Below are 15002 nucleotides of genomic sequence, written 5' to 3' on the forward strand. Positions count from 1 at the left end.
TACCTTGACAAGATTTTGAAGTAGTTAAAAATGGAACAATCAAAGAAAGAGTTCTTGCCTGTGTTACAAGGTGTGAAACTGAGTAAGACTCAAAACCCGACCACGGTAGAAGATAGAGAGAGAATGAAAGTCATTCCCTATGCCTCAACCATAGGTTCTATAAAGTATGCCATGCTGTGTACCAGACCTATTGTATACCCTGCCCTGAGTTTGGCAAGGGAGTACAATAGTGATCTAGGAGTAGATCACTGGACATTGGTCAAAATTATCCTTAGTGGAATAAGGATATGTTTCTCGATTATGGAAGTGATAAAAGGTTCGTCGTAAAGGGTTACGTCGATGCAAATTTTGACACTAATCTGGATGACTCTAAATCTCAATCTGGATACATATTGAAAGTGGGAGCAATTAGCTAGAGTAGCTCTGTGTAGAGCATTGCTGACCTAGAAATTTGCAACATACTTACGGATCTGAATGTGGTAGACCCGTTGACTAAACTTCTCTCAAAAGCAAAACATGATCACACCTCAGTACTCTTTGGGTGTTAATCACATAGTGATGTGAACTAGATTATTGACTCTAGTAAACCCTTTGGGTGTTGGTCACATGTCGATGTGAACTATGGGTGAGGGAGTCCTGGATTAGGAGGTGTCCGGATGGCCGGACTATACCTTCAGCCGGACTCCTGGACTATGAAGATACAAGATTGAAGACTTCGTCTCGTGTCCGTAAGGGACTTTCCTTGGCGTGGAAGGCAATCTTGGCGATACGGATATACAGATCTCCTACCATTGTAACCGAATTTGTGTAACCCTAACCCTCTCCGGTGTCTATATAAACTGGAGGGTTTTAGTCCGTAGGACAACATACACAACGACAATCATACCATAGGCTAGCTTCTAGGGTTTAGCCTCTCCGATCTCGTGGTAGATCTACTCTTGTACTACCCATATCATCAATATTAATCAAGCAGGACGTAGGGTTTTACCTCCATCGAGAGGGCCCGAACCTGGGTAAAACTTCGTGTCCCTTGCCTCCTGTTACCACCCGGCCTAGACGCACAGTTCGGGACCCCCTACCCGAGATCCGCCGGTTTTGACACCGACATTGGTGCTTTCATTGAGAGTTCCTCTATGTCGTCGCCGTCAGGCTTGATGGCTCCTACGATCATCGATAGTGATGCAGTCCAGGGTGAAACTTGTCTCCCCGGACAGATCTCTGTCTTCGGCGGCTTTGCACTGCAGGCCAATTCACTTGGCCATCTGGAGCAGATCGAAAGCTATGCCCCTGGCCGTTAGGTTAGATTTGGAAGTTTAAACTACACGGCTGACATCCGCGGGGACTTGATCTTCGACGGATTCGAGCCACTGCCGAGCACGCCGCACTGCCACGACAAGCATGATCTAGCTCTGCTGCCTAACAGTGCCCTGAAGGCCGCACCCGCATCGGCTTCGACCCTTAATTCAGAGCCAACCACGCCAATCGAGGATGGGTGGTTGGACGCCGCCTCGGGGGCTGCGATCCTAACGGCGATCAAGCCGAACACCAGCCCCGCACTTCGCGAGACTCATGATTCTAAGGAGCCGGACTCCTCTCCGGACTCCGAACCATTCGCGCCTCTGCCGATCGAATCCGATCGGGCGCCGATCATGGAGTTTACCGCCACGGACATCTTTCAGCACTCGCCCTTTGGCGATATTATAAAATCACTAAAGTCTCTCTCTTTATCAGAAGAGCCCTGGCTGGACTACGGTCAGCGAGATTGGGATGCAGACGATGAAGAAATTCAAAGCCCACCCACCACCAACTTTGTAGCCACTGTCGACAATTTAACCGACATGCTCGACTTCGACTCCGAAGACATCGATGGTATGGACGCCGATGAAGGAGACGATGAAGAACCAGCGCCTATTGGGCCCTGGAATGCCACCTCGTCATATGACGTATACATGGTGGACGCACCAAAAGATGACGACGAGGAGTGGAAGGACGCACCGAAGGCTTGTTCCCTCGAAAAGCAGTCAAAGCGGCGACGCAAGTGCCACCCCAAATCCCGCCTCGACAGAAATAGCGATCACATAGACCCAGCGCTGGAGCAAGGCGAACCGCTGCCGGACAACGGCAATCCAGATAATCAAACCGAACAAACAAATCCTATCAAGGATAATGGTCTGGACGACATAACGCCGGACAGACACCCGGAGCAGCAGACGGCCCGTAAAAGGCTTGTTGCTACCACGAGGAGTCTGAAAAAGCAGAAGCAAAGGCTCAAGGCCGCGCAAGACACACTCCAAATCAGATGGAGTAAAATACTCAACACTGCAGCAAGGTACGGCGACAATCTCCCCTACAAAAGCTACCCAAAGCGGAAGCTGCTATCCGAATTCGATGAGGAGGCCTCAGAACCCCCACAACCAAATATCAAAGAAGCCACCTGGTCGGATAGATGACCCCTCTACCAACACAGAGCGGCATACAACGCCACTCACAATACAATACGCAACCCATGCGAGGTCTCGCACCCAAAGGACGGCGCAACAAGATCCATCTATGGACCACGCAATCGCGCCCCAGCATACAATGCAACACAACAAACATCCGAACAACGCGGTACACCCAGCTACAGAGGTGCCGCACAATTTCCAGGGCACTTATGTGCGACCCCCAGACGCCGATGACCTAAGTCACGTAATTCAGCAGCCAGAGGAATCGGCCAGGCAATTCTGGACACGGTTCCTAACAAAGAAAAATCAAATAGTCAACTGTCCGTACGTTGAGGCCCTAGCAGCCTTCAAGCACAACATCCGTGATGAGTGGCTTGCCTGGCACCTTGGACAGGAAAAGCCGAAATCTATGGCAGCACTCACGACACTCATGACCCGCTTTTGCACGGGAGAAGACAGCTGGCTTGCTCGTACCAACAATATGACCAAGAACCCTGGTAATTCGGACACCAGGGACAGTAGTGGCAGGTCGCGTCGCAACAAGCAGAAGCGCCGCATCAACGGCGACAATGCTGAGGATACAGCAGTTAATGCCGGATTCAGAGGCTCTAAATCCGGTCAGCGGAAAAAGCCATTCAAAAGGAATCCTAGGGGGCCGTCCAGTTTGGACCGAATACTCGACCGCTTGTGCCAGATACATGGCACCCCCGAAAAGTCGGCCAATCACACCAATAGGGACCGTTGGGTGTTCAAGCAGGCAGGCAAGTTAAACACCGAAAATGAAGACAAGGGGCTGCATAGCGATGACGACGAGGAGCCCCGGCCGACGAACAACAGTGGACAGAAGGGTTTCCCCCCACAAGTGCGGACGGTGAACATGATATACGCAACCCACGTCCCCAAAAGGGAGCGGAAGCGCGCGTTAAGGGACATATACGCGGTAGAGCTAGTCGCCCCAAAGTTCAACCCATGGTCCTCCTGCCCGATCACCTTTGATCGAAGGGACCATCCCACTAGCATCCGTCATGGCGGATTCGCCGCATTGGTTCTAGACCCAATTATTGACGAATTTCATCTCACTAGAGTCCTTATGGATGGCGGCAGTAGCCTGAACCTGCTTTACCAAGATACAGTGCGGAAAATGGGCATAGATCCCTCGAGGATTAAGCCCACCAAAACGACCTTTAAAGGCATAATACCAGGTGTAGAGGCCAACTGTACAGGCTCAGTCACACTTGAAGTGGTCTTCGGATCTCCGGATAATTTCCGAAGCGAGGAGTTAATCTTCGACATAGTCCTGTTCCGCAGTGGTTATCACGCACTGCTCGGGCGAACCGCATTCGCCAAGTTCAATGCGGTACCGCACTACGCATACCTTAAGCTCAAGATGCCAGGCCCTCGAGGAGTAATTACGGTCAATGGAAACACCGAACGCTCCCTTCAAACGGAGGAGCACACGGCGGCCCTTGCAGCGAAAGTACAAAGCAGCCTCTCCAGGCAGTTCTCCAGTCCGGCCACTAAACGACCGGACACCATCAAGCGCGCCCGGAGTAACCTACAACAAGAACGCCTGGCACGATCTGAGCAGGTGTAGCAATGCGGCCCCAACCCCAACCCTCGCAAAAAGGTGACGTCGGTACTTCGCGTACATAACTACGCTCTAGAGATACCATGGGTACAAGGGGAGGGGCACCATCACGGCACGCCCGAAACACGGCTTAAACCGTACCAAGGGCTGCCGATTTTTTAATTTTCTCTTACTTTCAGGACTCCATCCTTCGGAAGGCATGTTCGGCAGTTCAATTGCCGCACAAACGATGCAAGAACCAGGGAAGCAGACAAGCCACGCCGCATTACGGAACTCCCAGGTGGTCTCTATCACGAGCAGTATACCTGTTCCGCATACTATTCCGCAGCTTGCCCCTGGAACGGACATGTTAACTAGTCCAACCTTTCACTTATCGCATTATTTGTATCGTTCTACTTTGATCGCAACCCTTTTTAATAAACAATGCATAGCTTTCGTCTATTTTTGCATTACCTTTTTTCTTTATATATGTTCCTTAACGACATGTTGCACCCGTACACGTTGGTACGGCCAAAATACACCAGGGGCTTTAGTACCCCTCAATATGGTGTGAGAAGTCCGAACACTTTAACAAGTGCGGCACCCCGAACTTATAGCATTATATGCATCGGCTCCGAATCATGTCTTGGGTCAATAGTTGGGTTTGCCCGGCTCCTATGTTTTGGTGCCTTACGTTCCGCTATATCGGCTAAGGTAGCCCTAGGAGAACCACTGCGATTGTGCCCCAGTTGAGCTGGGTCGAGCACCTTAGTGGAGAAAGCTAAAACTGATTGTCATGATGAAGCAAGAGCTGGTCGCTGTTCGAGTGGTTTTTCGAGTCCCTAAAACTTATGCCGCTTAGGGCGAGGAGCCGGCTCTGTCCGGCCAAGGCATGGATAGCGCCCCGAACTCGGTCTTCCGAATACCAGGGGCCTCGCCAAAATTTAAAATTATAGAGTTCTATGGCTAAGTGAGAGTGTTCACGCATTATAGTCTGATTGCCTTGTTCGTTGGGCTGAGCGCCTCCCTCGAAGGACCCAAACATGGGAAAAAGAGCACTCAGGTTTATCCCCGAACACCCCAGCACTAGCGGCACGGGGGCAGAATCCGACGACTCACCATCTCTCGGAATTGATAACAGCCGCACAGAAGGTAATATTTTAAATTCCAACAGCATTGCTTAGCGCATATGAACAAGTTTTCAGCGCACAGGACAAAACGAGCAAGTTTCACTCAAAAATTACATCCCTAGAACATTCATCCGCCATAAGGCAGGCACCCTTCAGAACATCCTTATAGTAATTCTCGGGCTTGCGATGCTCTTTCCCCGGCGGTGGCCCGTCCTTCACAAGCTTCTCAGCATCTAGCTTGCCCCAGTGCACCTTAGCACGGGCAAGGGCCCTACGGGCACCTTCAATGCAGACGGAGCGCTTGATGACTTCGAGCCTTGGACAGGCCTCCACCAGCCGCCGCACCAGCCCGAAATAGCTCCCAGGCAGAGCCCCTCCAGGCCGTCGAACAATGAGGCCCTTCATGGCCTGTTCGACCGCCTTGTGGAGCTCGACCAGTTGCTTCGGCTGGTCGCTCAGGGGCACGGGGTGTCCGGCCTTAGCATACTAAGACCAGAACACCTTCTCTGTCGAGCTGCCCTCCTCGGCTCGATAGAATGCGGCGGCATCGGACACACTCCGGGGAAGATCTGCGAATGCTCCTGGAGAGCTCTGGATTCGGGTAAGTAACAAGTAACTCACGTTTATGTGTTTGCTTTGCATAAGGAATGCCTTACCCGCCGCTATCTTCTTCACCCCACCCAACTCCTGGAGGGTCTTCTGGGATTCGGCCTTGGCAGACTTGGCATTTTCAATAGCCATCGCGAGCTCGGACGCTCGCGTCTTTGAGTCAAGCTCCAAACTCTCATGTTTTTCCATGAGAGCCTGGAGCTTTTGCCGTACCTTGCCAACCTCGGCCTCATACTTCTCCTGCTCGGTGCGCTCTGAGGCCGCCCTCTTCTCGGCCTCGACCAGCGCTTGCTTAAGGGTCGCCACCTCAGACGTGGCCCCTACAATAGCCACGATAATCCTGTCATTCTTTGCAATTGCACCTTTTTATATATATTTAAAAACAAGGTATTTCTTACCTTCATTGTCCTCGATCTGCTTCTTGGCACGCCCGAGCTCTTGCTCGGACCGCTTGAGGTTCTGCTTTAGCATGTCCACTTCCGCAGTCAGTGCGGCAGACGCAAGCAGAGAAGCCTTCATATGCATATTGACTCATTTTCGTTAGACTCCTGCGAATTTTATTTGATCCTCTATTCGGCTTGTCTTCCCAAACGCCAAACAGAGCATCAGGGGCTATTGTCTATGCGGTAATATTATTTACACATTTTTTACTTACCTCAAAGCCTGTTAAAAGGCTAGTACAAGCTTCAGTCAGTCCGCTCTTGGCGGACTGAACCTTCTGGACCACTGCACTCATAATACTGTGGTGCTCCTCGTCGATGGAGGCACCTTGGAGCGCCTCCAACATATTGTCCGGCGCCTCCGGTTGGACGGGGGCCACTGGCACGGTGGGCTTGCTCCTCTTGGAAGGAGGTCCCCCGCTGGACTCTGGAACCTTTGAAGGTTCCGGAGTGGTGTCCGGCCTAGAGCCGGACTTGGAGCCCTGGGGGCTTTCATCCCCTTTACTCCTGGAGTCCGGGAGGTCGCCTTGCGGCGCCTCCAGGACCACCTCCTCCCGGCTTGGAACCTGTTGGGACAACACTTCGGTGTCATCCATAGGGCGGGGGGAGGAAGCCGTCGGAAGTGAGTTCACATCTGACGAGTCCAGTGAGCTGCTCGACGACACGTCGAGCCAGTCTTTGGGTGGGCTGCATAAACATATTCGACGTAAGGGAAAGTTGTGCAATAAACGAATACTATGAATTACTCTGGTATCCGGATACTTACGATTTTGCCAGGGGCTTGGCCCTGGGCTGCCACTCCTCTCCGCCATTGTCGGCGTTGGTGGAGTAGTCCAGAGGAAGGGTTTTCCCCTTCTTGGACCCTCCGGCCTCCCCAGAGAGGGCGGCCTTCCTTTTCTTCTCTCCTCCCGCTGGAGGGGGAGAGCTCTCTTCTTCTTCCTCCTCATCTTCACGGGAGGAATGCGCCTCAGAACCGTCGGATGATGGATCCGACACCTCCTGGCGCCGGGCACTCTTTCGAGTCCCTGTGGCCTTTTTCGCGGCCTTCTTCTCCGGCACCACATAGGGTGCCGGAACCAGCAGCTTCCCCAAGCGAGCGTCCGCCGGGCCTTCGGGCAAAGGAGCCGGACAGTTGATCTGTCCGGATGTCACCTGCCAATCCTGTCAAAGGTAAGGGAGCTTAGATCCCGCATGGAGTCAAACTATGAAAAACTGATACCCTGTAAAAGGAAAAAATAGCTTACCGCATGAGCGTGACGCTGCGTACTGAATCCGCGATCCTCGGTAGCGGATGCGGGGGCCTCGGCGCCCTTGAAAAGCACCTTCTAGGCATCTTCGTACGTCGTATCGAAGAGCCTGCTCAGAGTTTGGTGCCGCGTCGGGTCGAACTCCCATAGATTGAAAGCCCGTTGTTGACACGGGAGGATCAGGCGGATGAGCATAACCTGGACTACGTTGACAAGTTTGAGCTTCTTGTCCACCAGGGTTTGGATGCATGTTTGGAGTCCGGTCAGCTCTCCTTTCTTACCCCACGATAGGCCCGTCTCCTTCCAGGAGGTGAGCCGCGTAGGTGGTCTGGATCGAAACTCGGGGGGTGCAACCCATTCGGCGTCGCGCGGCTCGGTAATGTAAAACCACCCCGATTGCCACCCCTTCAGGGTCTCCACAAAGGAGCCCTCGAGCCATAGGACGTTGGCCATCTTGCCCACCATGGCACCTCCGCACTCCGCCTGGTTGCCGCGCACCACCTTCGGCTTGACATTGAAAGTCTTGAGCCATAGGCCGAAATGGGGGCGGATGTGGAGGAAAGCCTCGCACACGACGATAAACGCCAAGATGTTGAGGACAAAGTTCGGGGCCAGATCATGGAAATCCAGGCCGTAGTAGAACATGAGCCCCCGGACAAATGGGTGGAGAGGGAAGCCCAGTCCGCGGAGGAAATGGGGGAGGAACACCACCCTCTCATGGGGCCTAGGGGTGGGGATGAGCTGCCCCTTTTCGGGAAGCCGGTACGCGATGTCGTTAGACAGGTATCCGGCCTTCCTCAGCTTTTTGATGTGTCCCTCTGTGACGGAGGAGACCATCCACTTGCCTCCCGCTCCGGACATGGCTGGAGAAGGTTGAGGTGGGGAGTGCGGACTTGGGCGCTGGAGCTCGAGTGCGCAAGAATGGATAGGCGAAGGAGGAAGAAGGCGTAGGTGAAAAGGTGGATCCTTATCCCCTTATATGGGTGGACGCAACTACATGTCCCCACCAGCCTGGTAAAACTCGCTTATCCCCAAGCGCTGTAATCAATGGCGCGGTTGGGTTACCCACGCCCGTATTGATGAGAATCCCGGGATAAGGGTATACGATCTCTGCTTTAATCAGACGTGCCAAGGAAACCGCCTCGCATGACGCGCTGAGGTGGGATAATGAAACGACTCGGATAAAGGCTTGGTCGTGGTGTGTCACGCTACGGAATACGTCAGCAGATTAGATTGGTGTAAATATTATTTTCTCTATGGAAATATGTGGAAACTTATTTTGTAGAGCCGGACACTATCTTTGTGTTCAAAATCTTCTATGAAGTACTTGGAGGAGGAACCTGCCTTGCAATGCCGAAGACAATCTGCGCGCCGGACTCGTCGTCATTGAAGCCTGGTTCAGGGGCTACTGAGGGAGTCCTGTATTAGGGGTTGTCCGGATGGCCGGACTATACCTTCAGCCGGACTCCTGGACTATGAAGATACAAGATTGAAGACTTCGTCCCGTGTCTGGAAGGAACTTTCCTTGGCGTGGAAGGCAAGCTTGGCGATATGGATATACAGATCTCCTACCATTGTAACCGACTTTGTGTAACCCTAACCCTCTCTGATGTCTATATAAACCGGAGGGTTTTAGTCCGTAGGACAACATACACAACGACAATCATACCATAGGCTAGCTTCTAGGGTTTAGCATCTCCAATCTCGTGGTAGATCTACTCTTGTACTACCCATATCATCAATATTAATCAAGCAGGACGTAGGGTTTTACCTCCATCGAGAGGGCCCGATCCTGGGTAAAACTTCGTGTCCCTTGCCTCCTGTTACCACCCGGCCTAGACGCACAGTTCGGGACCCCCTACCCGAGATCCGTCGGTTTTGACACCGACAATGGTTGTTAATCACATGGTGATGTGAACTATTGGTATTAAATCACATGGCGATGTGAACTACATTATTGACTCTAGTGCAAGTGGGAGACTGAAGGAAATATGCCCTAGAGGCAATAATAAAGTTACTATTTATTTCCTTATATCATGATAAATGTTTATTATTCATGCTAGAATTGTATTAACCGGAAACATAATACAAGTGTGAATACAGAGACAAACAGAGTGTCACTAGTATGCCTCTACCTGACTAGCTCGTTGATCAAAGATGGTTATGTTTCCTAACCATAGACATGAGTTGTCATTTGATTAATGGGATCACATCATTAGGAGAATGATGGGATTGACTTGACCCATTCCGTTAGCATAGCACTTGATCGTTTAGTTTGTTGCTATTGCTTTCTTCATGACTTATACATGTTCCTATGACTATGAGATTATGCAACTCCTGTTTACCAGAGGAACACTTTGTGTGCTACCAAATATCACAACGTAACTGGGTGATTATAAAGGTGCTCTACAGGTGTCTCCGAAGGTACTTGTTGGGTTGGCGTCTTTCGAGATTAGGATTTGTCACTCCGATTGTCGGAGTGGTATCTCTGGGCCCTCTCGGTAATGCACATCACTTAAGCCTTGCAAGCATTGCAACTAATGAGTTATTTGCGGGATGATGTATTACGGAACGAGTAAAGAGACTTGCCGGTAATGAGATTGAACTAGGTATTGAGATACCGATGATCGAATCTCGGGCAAGTAACATACCGATGACAAAGGGAACAACGTATATTGTTATGCAGTCTGACCGATAAAGATCTTCGTAGAATATGTGGGAGCCAATATGAGCATCCAGGTTCCGCTATTGGTTATTGACCGGAGACATGTCTCGGTCATGTCTACATAGTTCTCGAACCCGTAGGGTCCGCACGCTTAAAGTTTCGGTGATGATTGTATTATGAGTTTATGTGATTTGATGTACCGAAGATAGTTCGGAGTCCTGGATGAGATCGGGGACATGACGAGGAGTCTCGAAATGGTCGAGACATAAAGATCGATATATTGGACGACTATATTCAGACATTGGAAAGGTTCCGAGTGATTCGGGTATTTTCGGGGGAACGGGGAGTTACGGGAATACGAGGAAGAAGTAATGGGCCTCATGGGCCAAGTGGTGGAAGAGAGGAGGCAGGGCGTGCGGCCCCCCTAGCCCAAACCGAATTGGACTAGGGGGCCGGCCCCCCTTTCCTCCTTTTCCTCCTTCTCCTTCCTTCTCCTTCTCCTCCTTCCTTTCCTCCTCCTAGTAGGAGTAGGAAAGGGGAGTCCTACTCCTACTAGGAGGAGGACTCCTCCTCCTGGCGCGCCCATAGAGGGCCGGTTGGCCTCCCCCCTTGCTCCTTTATATACAGGGGCAGGGGGGCACCTCTAGACACACAAGTTGATCAGTTAATCTCTCCCAGCCGTGTGCGGTGCCCCCCTCCACCATATTCCACCTCGGTCATATCGTAGCGGTGCTTAGGCGAAGCCCTGCGTCGGTAGCAACATCATCACCGTCATCACGCCGTCGTGCTGTCGGAACTCTCCCGTGAAGATTTGCTGGATTGGAGTTCGCGGGACGTCATCAAGCTGAACTCAGAGGTGTCGTGCGTTCGGTACTTGGATCGGTTGGATCGTGAAGACGTACGACTACATCAACCGCGTTGTGCTAACGCTTCCACTTTCGGTCTATGAGGGTACGTGGACAACACTCTCCCCTCTCGTTGCTATGCATCACCATGATCTTGCGTGTGTGTAGGAATTTTTTTTGAAATTACTACGTTCCCCAACAGGTATCTCAATACCTAGTTCAATCTCGTTACCGGCAAGTCTCTTTACTCGTTCCATAATACATCATCCCGCAACTAACTCATTAGTTGCATTGCTTGCAAGGCTTAAAGTGATGTGCATTACCGAGAGGGCCCAGAGATACCTCTCCAACAATCGGAGTGACAAATCCTAATCTTGATCTATGCCAAATCAACAAGTACCATTGGAGACACCTGTAGAGCACCTTTATAATCACCCAGTTACATTGTGACGTTTGGTAGCACACAAAGTGTTCCTCCGGTATTCGGGAGTTCCATAATATTATAGTCATAGTGTCGGTGTCAAAACCGGCAGATCTCGGATAGGGGTCCCGAACTGTGCGTCTAAGGCGGATGGTAACAGGAGGCAGGGGACACGATGTTTACCTAGGTTCGGGCCCTCTTTATGGAGGTAATACCCTACGTCCTGCTTGATTGTTCTTGATGATATGAGTATTACAAGACTTGATCTACCACGAGATCGTAGAGGCTAAACCCTAGAAGCTAGCCTATGGTATGATTGTCTGTTGTCCTATGGACTAAACCCTCCAGTTTATATAGACACCGGAGGGGGCTAGGGCTACACAAGGTCGGTTACAAGGGAGGAGATCTACATATCCGTATTGCCTAGCTTGCCTTCCACGCCAAGGAGAATCCCATCCGGACACGAGACAGATTCTTCAATCTTGCATCTTCATAGTCCAACAGTCCGGCTGTCCGGAGACCCCCTAATCTAGAACTCCCTCATTAGCCCCTGAACCAGGCTTCAATGACGATGAGTTCGGCGCGCAGTATTGTCTTCGGCATTGCAAGGCAGGTTCCTCTCCAAATTCTGAATATCCGTTGAGTAGTGTCCGGCTCCCCATAAATGTTGCACTTCTTGGCTTCTGCGCCCAATAAGGGCTATCTCATACGTGTCGAGCGAATGCGAGGAGCCAGGGCATTTTTAGATTCGCCACCCTAGCCATGTAAATAAACTCCTATTAATGGGACGGGGTTTCTTAGATCCAAACCACACCATCCTCCCACAATGAGTATCCATCAGAGCGCGCTCGGAAAAATCCATTCCAACATGGCCGGCCACCGCAGCTCCTCCTCCCGCTCCCGTAGCCCTAAGCCCGGTGACTGGGAGAAATGTTCTGTCCTGCACAGCCAATTAGTAGAGTTGCAGACCCAGGGATTTCTCCCTCCAGCATATATGGTCCCCGTTCGAGCCGGGCTCGCCACCTATAATGGCGGGGAGCAAGCGGAGAGCTTCCCCAATCCCTCCAAGGGGGGGCGGGTATGCCTTGTCCCTTATTTACTAAGGGGACTTGGATTTCCAATCCATCCGTTCCTCCACGGACTCCTGGAGTTTTACGGCCTCCAGTTGCATAATTTCACTCCTGCTTCCATATTACACATCGCTGGTTATGTTGCCGTTTGTGAGCTGTTTCTGGGATGCGAGGCTCATTTCGAGCTGTGGAAGAGGCTATTCTGCCTTGTTCCCTGTACACAGGAGGAGGGGTCACTTTATCAAGTGGGCGGAGCCGAAATATGGCGCATCGCCGAGACCGAATACCTGTCCGGTACCCTGAAGAAGACGCCCGAAGACTGGCCTTCGGAGTGGTTTTACATGGAGGACGTCCCTCTTCCAGACCCTGTTTGGAGGGGTCTTCCCGAGTTCAACAATGCTCCTCTGAAGAAACACCGAAGTCGGCGCCCACGGAGCCCCCAGGAGGAAGACAACAAAGAAGTCCTTACCTGATGGACCGGATTAAAGTGTTGGCTCAATCAGGATTGACAATAATCGAGGTTATGTCAATATGCATAATGCGGGGGGTGCAGCCTCTTCAATATCGAGGGCACCCCCTGTGGTGTTTTAACGGGGAAGATGATGCCACCCGCAGCGGGCGTAAGGGACCGGACTCCGTTGCTACTTTAGCAAAAAATTATGTCCGAGTTGTTCAAGGGAGAGGAAGAGGAGTTCATCCGTATTAAGCCGCGGGACGGATTCTCCATGTACATCCCTCCAAACTGGGTGAGCTGTCACTCCTTACTCCCAGCATTCCCGCATTCTTTGTTGTAAATACTCACCTTGCCGTTTTACGGCAGGAACTGTGAAAAGCTATAAGGGAGGTCAACAGCCCACCTCCACAACCGGAGGACCCTGACCGGGCCCTCGATCCCGGACTCGAAGAGGATCCAGACATATTTGTGGAGCTGATAGACAGGGCATTCTATCAGTTGAGCTGCGATGACGCCATGGTGGCCATCATTGCTGACTATCCTGGGCTACTCCCTGCATCGCAGGTAAGGAAAAAACGAAGTCTGAACTTCCGAGAAGGATCCCCTTTTATGCACTTCACCTACCGTACACATATGGTGTTTTACAGGGAAGGCCTTCGGGACGCCATGCCGAACCCGCAGTGACTCGCCAACAAGGGGCACCGAAGCCGGGTAGGCCAAAAAGGAACGCGGTCAGGACTGAGACGCCGGTGCAGAGGTATGATACAAAACCTTGCTCCGTGGTTGTCATCTTTCTTTAAAATATAATGACGTCCATGTTTCCTAGTAGGAAAAACGCTCAGCGGACTATATCCGGAGAGGCTGCCGATTACGCCTCCACCAGTCGGGCTCTAGGGCCGGACATAGAGGCGGAAGCTAACATGGGGCGGACGCCGGATGTTCCTCCTACAGAGGATGCAGACAGACTATCCGCAACAAATTCCAAAGTGGAGAGCACCATGAATCACAGGCATCGCCGGGCCGTACTCCGTGACGCGTGTTTCTCCCAAGAGGCGTTCGATGCCTTCAACTCAGGAGATGCGTACATCCGTGCTGCTCAAAATGGTCTTCCTAGAGCCATGGACTAGTATGTAAAGGATATACGGGTAGGAAAATCTGACAATTATATATATATATCAGTAGCCCCTGAGACTTGAAACAGTTGACACAACTGATTTAAGGATCATTATTTGTGCAGGTTCTTACAGGGAGGAATACTTGATTGTCTCAAGAGTTGGAAAGTGCAAAGACCAGCTACAGGCCGCGGTGGCCGCGTTGAAGGAGTCCGAGAAGGCCCCCCTCTGGTAACAGTTGCTTCTGTTGTGAAGAATTACCGGTACCAGATAGTATGCGGCATGCATGCAAATCTAACAGTAGATATTGCAGATGACCCCAGAGTGAATCCGAAGGCCGTGCCGAAGGATGCGCAACGTGCTAATCGACAGCTAAATGCTGGCGAACGCGTGCTTACGCGAGTCAGGCAGGAGAAAAATAATCTCCAGGATGCTAATATCCAGCTGGACGTGGAACTGAGAGACGTCCGAGCCCAACTTGCGGACTCCGTGAAGGAGAATAAGCGGCTTTGACGTGGCATTTTTAGTAAGTGCTTGAACGAACTTTTGAAGGAGTTCAGCGAAGAAGCCGGCTAACAGAGTTATGTCTGCAGGTATGCTGACGGGTCATCCCGCGGAGGAGATGCCCGGGTCTTAGGGTGATCTTCTACCAGAGCTCTCACAACTACACGAGCAAGTTCGGCAGGTGATGCAGGGTATTGCCCAAGCCTTGTGGCCATCCGCGTCCCCGCCAGGAGGCATGGGGGAGCTTATAGAGAAGCTCAAGGGAGCGAGGCGGCGCTTCCGATTATGGAAGATATTGGCCTGTCGACAAGGTGCAAGGGAAGCCTAGGCTATGGTTAAGACGCGATATACCAAAGCTGACCCAAACCATATGGCCGAGGTCGGACCTGTGGGGCCTGATGGGGAAGAGATCCCCGTCAGTTTAGTGTATGACCAAGTAGAATTAGCCGCAAAGTATTCCCAATAGGATTGTAGGCTAGACAGCCTGTTGGATG

At 51.5% G+C, this 15002-nt stretch overlaps 1 pseudogene; it reads left to right on the plus strand.

Moving 5' to 3' along the window:
- The window catches only part of LOC147974713 (uncharacterized), a 49563-nt pseudogene extending 35324 nt beyond the window's left edge, over positions 1–14239 (plus strand).
- Positions 14240–15002: the final 763 nt, after the last annotated feature.

The sequence above is a fragment of the Triticum urartu genome, chromosome 4A, assembly GCF_056163025.1.
Source record: "Triticum urartu cultivar PI428250 chromosome 4A, HENAU_Tu73, whole genome shotgun sequence".
Classification (NCBI taxonomy): domain Eukaryota; kingdom Viridiplantae; phylum Streptophyta; class Magnoliopsida; order Poales; family Poaceae; genus Triticum; species Triticum urartu.